General features: G+C 47.1%; 1 long non-coding RNA gene across 1 annotated transcript; it reads left to right on the forward strand.

The window, feature by feature from the left end:
* Window positions 1-1,041: 1,041 nt before the first annotated feature.
* On the forward strand, window positions 1,042-3,600 carry LOC108508791. The gene is made up of 3 exons (XR_001878509.1): window positions 1,042-1,230; window positions 2,915-3,097; window positions 3,367-3,600. It is a non-coding gene; the product is annotated as an uncharacterized LOC108508791 (long non-coding RNA).
* The last annotated feature ends 3,126 nt before the right edge of the window (window positions 3,601-6,726 follow it).

Below are 6,726 nucleotides of genomic sequence, written 5' to 3' on the forward strand. Positions count from 1 at the left end.
ACAACTAAAGTCCTTTTGTCACTTTAAATTTAGCCTGTGTGTCCGTGGTGAACACTGAAAAGACAAGTGGTTCCACTCCCTCGGATTCTGAGAAGAGCTGACTGAAGTGCAAGGCTTTGCAAGACTGAGGAGTCTGCTGACCACAGCTAGCTCAGTTTTTGGGGTCTGTCCTCGATGTTAGCCTTTGTTCTGGGGGGTTTCTTTCCCTGGTTAGCAAACTGCACACATGGCATTACACTGCTCAAAAATTCTTTGTGTGTGTGCTGTAGCCAGAAGGAATACACTTAACATACAAGAAGCTGTCATTCTGCTAAGGGAAAAAAAAATTATTTACAAGCTTATTTGAAAGATTTCCTCCCCTTTTCATCTTGAACAAGAAATTGGCATGTTAATGAATGCAAGCCCTGCGAATCTGAATGCTGCCCAGACACTCTGTGTGAGGCTGCCTGGGATGCTGCTCACCCAGCCCAGGAGCACACCCTGCTCTGGGGCTGGTTCTGCCACCTCCAGTCGAGTCAGTGACACAGTCCTGGCTTGGGATGTGTTAGATTTATGTGCAAAGCAGAGCTGGTAGGATAGGGACTTTGATAGGAATTAAGAATATGATAAATTTGCAAGTCGTTCTGCGTGGAGTCATTATGAAATGGGGAAAAGCATCAAAATTGCCCATTGGGAGTTACTGGCAGGTAAATTTAAATGTGTTCCTCCTCCAGCCCCAGTCTTTTCACCACCTTGATGTTCCAGTGAACCCATGGTCCTACATCATCTTCTCACCATCTGTGTGACCACCAATCCCTCCAAGCAATCACTTCCAGTTGACTCGAATATGCACTGCCAAATGTTCTTACTTTCCCCAAACTTTGGTTTGCCTCGCTATGAGGTGAGAAAATCCTTCCTGAGGGCTTGGCAAATACACACCACGTGGCATTTGCCAACACTGGTTAAATCTTAATATATAAATCCATCTGTTCCCAAAAGAAACCTGCTGGTTCTGTGATGTCGAAGCCTGGCCTTGGTGACAGGGGTTAATCATCACAGGAATTACTGGGATGCCCCAGGCAAGTACTGGCTAAAGCAGACAGGAGCCAGTTGCTGAATGGAGGAAGAAAAAGATTCTCTTCAGATAAGAGCATGGGAAAAGAAAGAATGGAAATTTCATGATAGGTTAAAGGAGCTTTTAATGTGCAGAATGTAATATTTCCCTGTCGGGCAGAGAGGAATTCTTTCAAGGTAAAGAACATCCAAGGAAATACACTCCAAACACGCTGATGTATCCAGGCATAATGGGAAGAGATTGCTATAATTATGAATCCATGTACCTGGAGACAAACGAAGGGGGAAAACTCTTTCTTTGAGGGCTCCACTGGAATGTTTCTGGATCCCAGAAACCTCCTTTATACACAGAAAAGTTAAGGTATTCCAAGCTGGATCTCCAAGATCTCCCAGCTGATAATTCCCAGTGCACTTGCTGCAGTGTGCTACACTTCCAGGATGTAATTTGCTTTGGTGAAATTGTCATTTTTATTCCTCAATAGCTGGAGACCACTGGGCTAAAGACAGCTTTGCAGCAAGTGACCTTGGAGATCACACACCATCACCCACACCTTGTTTAAATTGCAGAGGAACGCTGGGGCTGCATAATAAGTTGTTGATTGTCAGGCTGAACAAGCAAGATGAGGTGAAGATGATGTTGGGAACTGCAGCTTTGCCATCCCCGCCTGGGCTGTTCAAAATGCTGATCTCGATTCTCTGTTCACCCACTATCTTTCCTCTGCAAACTTCCTGGAGATAAGTTTCAGCTCTTCTTGGACAAATATTGTTGAGAATAAACAGGGAGGCAGAGGGAAAGTGTTTGTTTTATACCTCGGTGAGGTGATAAAAAAAAAATCTCCGTGTTCTGCAGCCCTTGAACCATTGTTCCTTTGTGCTTTTGGCAGAAATGTTTGGGCTGTATTGATTTCTGGTGAAATGAAATGTTAACAAATGTGTAGCAACAACGGAAGATGTTTCCTTCTCTTCCTTGGGAATTTTTTGAGCCCGGAGGATTTTTAAACCTTTGTTCCCCAAACCCCTGGTTGGGAATTGAGTGAGGTTCATGGGAAAACTCGGTGCAACAATTAGTGGTGTGTTCAGCTGGCTTCTCCCTCCCCGTTGGGTCTGTGTCGTGTGAACCTGCCTGAGGTGTGGAAAATAACAACAATTAAATCTCCACAAAACTTTGGACACAAGGCAGCACAGAAATAATGTCACTAACTTTTTTTCCCCCCTTATAATTTTAAAAAATAATAAATGTTGCCGGGGTGGGGAAGCTCCTTGGCAAATTAGGCTCATTCCTGCCTTAGCCCTGGGTTTTCCTGCCCTGCTCTGAGCCCATACAGGCTTTGCAGTGCCCTGCAAGCTGAGGCAGCTGCTGACAAGAGCCTGGGAGCAGAGTCCCACACTCTGCTCCAGAGGTGCCAGCAGCTGTGGGGAAGAAAACCTGCACCTATTTTCCGTCTCCTAGCAGGAAAAAGGCTACTAAGGGGAAATTAATGGGGTTCAGCCCCTCCTGGTGCTTGGTTTTAAGCAGCAGATTTTACCCAGACCTTAGTAAGGTGCATCAACCCTGTACTTTGTGTTGCAGCACTGAGCTCCTGAGCTGCCCCAGCACTGCTGGACCTGCTCTGATGCCCCAATCCCATCCATGCCTGCCCTCCCTGCACTGTAGGGCTGTTTGCAGGGTTATCCAGGTGCACTGCACTGGAAGTACAAGCTCCCAACACGTTTCCCCTCCTGTATTTTACAGCTTTCACTGTTCTGGCAGGGAACAGAAGGATCTGACCTTCCTGAGGGCGTGCAGGGAAGTTACTAAATAACCGAGTTCTCCCTTCCCCAAAAGGCTGTAAATTGTGCTGAAATAGTGGTTTCACAACAGGCCAGATGAGAAGCTGTTGTCGACTGGATGGGAACCAGAGGAAATGCTTTACCCTGGAAAACTCCCACCTTCCCTCTCCTGTGGAGCTGGAGCATGTGCTGCCCACTCTGCCCCACTGGGATGGAAGCGCTGCAGCACCTCTGGGTCAAGGAGGAGGTTTCCAGCTCAGGAAAGGACACAGAGGTACCACCCAGCTTCCAAATCACTGTTGGAATGCTCAGGGACAGCTCAAGGGCTTTGGACTCGCTGAAGATTTGGCCATGTGCTGGGAGCAGTGCTGGAGAGGCCACAGCACCTCCTGGGTTTGGGGGGGTTGGTTTGTTTTGGGGACAGGTCAGGAAGGGCTTGGAGCAACCTGCTCTGGTGGAAGGTGTCCCTGCCCATGGCAGGGGAGTTGGAACAAGGTGGTCTTTAAGGTCCCTTCCAACCAAAACCATTCTAGGATTCTACAGGAGGTCCTGTGAGCTGGAGAGATGAGGACAAGTGGAGGAAATGGCTCTGCTCTGTTGAGAAGAACTTCATTAATGGTGTCAAAACAAGCTCCCAAAGCCAGCAGATAAATGAACTGGGTTTGTGCCACCTGCCCTCCAGCTGCAGCTTGTATTCCTGAAGAAAACAAGACAACGAGCACCACAACACACTTCTCTTCTTGCCTGTGTAACTTTTATTAAATACCCTAAAAGGCTCCCTTTCTTCAGAATAGAATCCTTGCTCTTGCACACTCTTTCTCCTCCTCTCGGTTAATTTTTTTCCATGCTTTGACATCATTACGTGAGGGACATTGCTGAGCTCCAAACTGTGGAAGAAATGGTTCTGAGCCAAAATGTTCTGCTGGAAAAAAAAAAAAGAAAGAAAGAAAGAAAGAAAGAAAGAAAAAAAAGTATTTTCCAATGGCTCCTTCAAAATGCAGCCAACTAACTGGGTTTTCCAGTTTTATGGGAGAGATTTCTGAAGTTCTACCCTGAGGTCACCAACTTGTGGAAAAGTACTTGTGATTTCTCCCTCCCCAGCCAATGAGTGCTATTTTCACACTACTGGGGAATGACCCTAATTAGGCTTATTAAAGTCAGTTCTTTATTAATTGCGTGGCCACGATCCTGCAAATACCTCTACATATGCACAGATTATCGATGGGAAGAGCTCCTGCTAAAACCAGTGAGGTTGGGTTAAGGCTGAAGGCTGGATGTGTTTATCAGGGCTGGTGGGAACAAGACATTCACTGCATTTTGGTGCAAGAGAAGACTTTGTGATCACTGATGTGTTCAAAATAGGTTGTCTAGAGATAGAAGCAAAATTTTTATATAAAATAAGCCCTGGAACAATAATTTTCTCAAATTAAAGCACGAAGATTGTTTTTCCTGTCAAGGAACAGATGGGTTTAACACTTTTATACCACGTTGTTGTGACTGAGCACTGTACTGGTGTCCTCAGGCCCTGCTGCTGCTGCACCAGTTGCAGTTTCCTCATGAGCTGTTCCCCCCCAGGGCAGTTTCCCAGCACAGGCAGGAGAAGAACTGCCCACAGAGAGCCCTGGGAAGGCTAGTTCCTGTCTCACACAGCTCCACCACCCAGAAATGCTGTTGCTGCCCGTCCTGGTGCCACAGAAGTTAAGTGTTAAGTGCAAGAGATGACAAGAGGCTTGAAGCTGTGCCAAGCCTGCCTGAATCCACCTGACCTGTAAATAAGGCTGGCCTTGCACCCTGCAGGGCTGGCACTCTGTCCTGGCTGGGGATCAGGTGTCCCCTGGGCACTGACAGGAGCCTGTCCCTTGGTCCCTTCGTGCTCCAGTGGGACACAGCACTTTTCTTCACGCAGCTTCTGAGCCTTCTGCTCGTCAGGTCTCTGCTGCTGGGCTGTGATTTCCAGGAAAGGCCTCCCAGTGCCTTCGTTCTGTGCCTAATTGGAGCCTCAGGAAGGAGATGTGCTCCGTGGGTGTGAGTGTGCCCCGGGTTTGATTCTCTGCAGCACATCCCATTGAGAGCTTCCCAAGCTTCACCACTGCCACGGCCCACTGTGCATTTTCTCCTCTGGGTTATGGTTCATTAGGTCACAAATTAAACTTATTGTTCCTTAGATAGAGGCTACATGAGAGCATCCCATTGAGTTGCTTAACAGTTCTTGCTTTTTGGTGGTTCTGAGCTGTTCAGGAGCCTGGTTTTGAATGTGTTGGAACAGATGGAAAGAGTTCAATTGATTTTGGGGGGAAGTTTGCTTTAGGCCATTCACGGAGAAGAAAGGACACCACCTGAAGATGTTCCTTGAGAGCATTCCTTCCTTTCCACTGACTTCCCAGGAGCTGAAGAGGTGGGCAGCCTTATTATGCAGAAGAGCCACCACAGGTCAAGGGAAAGCCCTCAGCCCTCGCCTGGGCCCTGTGGGCAGCTGCCTCTGAACAGTGGCTGCTCTCACAAATCCATCTCTCCCATTTGGGGATCTCTAATGAGACAGGAGGGCTGGAATCCTTCCAGCACGTCGCCCCTGCTGGCTGCCCTCCCGTTTGGTCATGCTCGACGCCGAGGTAAATAGGCCTTTCATGAAATCCAACACCCAGCCCTACCTAATCCCCCCTGCCTTCAAACTGGGGGGGCTAATCAGTTGTTTTGACATAACTGGGATCCAAATTCTATGAGGAACATGGCCAAGAACAGTTCAAATCCAAGACCAAGATTAATGAGAACTTCAAAGAAATTTACCACCAAATGTTACTAATTTAGTGCACCCTGTGTTTGAAACCAATGACCTAATTGGAAACTATATTCTTTAAAAGCTTTTATGTCCCAGCTCTTTAGTATTCGGGAGGTGACTTGTGAGATCAGAGAGGGTTTATGTCATTTGGTGGGATGGGACTGTGGATTTCCCCTCCCACCTCCCTAAAACTGGGAGAAAATATCCTGCATTAGGTGATCGTGCTTTTAATATACAATAAATAACAGATTCATAATCAGACAAACAATTTCCTTGTGCTCTCCAGTAACTCAGTATAACATTACAAATCCCTTAAAGCTGGTCAGAGAGATGGAAAGGTCTGATTAACTTTGCTGTTTAACATGTTGCCAAAAAATCAGCACGTCAAAAAAAACGGATTGAGGTAGAAATGCACGTTGTTGCACAGGGCTGCTGGGGGTACATCTGCCTTCCCACAGTTTCACCAAGGTCTACACAACTATATGTCCTTCACTTGGCTAAGGACTGGGGAAAAAATCCTGAGGAGAAAATCAGGTCACTGATGCCTTTAACAAAGATCAATCAACCTGCTGTGGGGGTCAGGCTTGCTGTGGTCAGCTCAAAACTCTCCTCTGAGTCTTACTTTCTTCCTAGCACTGCTCCAGGGGTCTGCACTTTCCTGAGAGGGTCTTGCTGTCACCTGTGAGGAGGTTGTTTGTCCTAAATCCAACTACACTGATCCTCACCCAGAGAGCCAGGATGTCACCCATGGTGGAGAACTAGAAGGATTTTCCCAGCAGATGAGCTCAGGGACAGTGAGGTGAAGGTGGGACTTGTCTCTCCTGCTGCTGCAGGTGAAAGTCTTGTGTAGATGTCGATTCTAAATCACAGTTTTCTGTTCATAATGAGGAGGAAAATGTTTCCACCTTGGACACCTACTTTAGTGTGGACTGTACCATTTCCTGGCACTGGTTCTTACTCTGGTCACACTGCAGGGAGACTGTGGGACAGCTTGGATTTGTATCTTCATCTCCTGAGCATCAGTGAGGATCAAAAAATCACAGAATCATGGAATGGTTTGGTTTGGAAGGGACCTTAAAGATCATCTCGTTCCCACCCCCTGCCACAGGCAGGGACACCTTCCACTA

This window comes from Lepidothrix coronata, unplaced genomic scaffold, assembly GCF_001604755.1.
Source record: "Lepidothrix coronata isolate B3197 unplaced genomic scaffold, Lepidothrix_coronata-1.0 Scaffold315, whole genome shotgun sequence".
In the NCBI taxonomy this organism is placed as follows: Eukaryota; Metazoa; Chordata; class Aves; order Passeriformes; family Pipridae; genus Lepidothrix; species Lepidothrix coronata.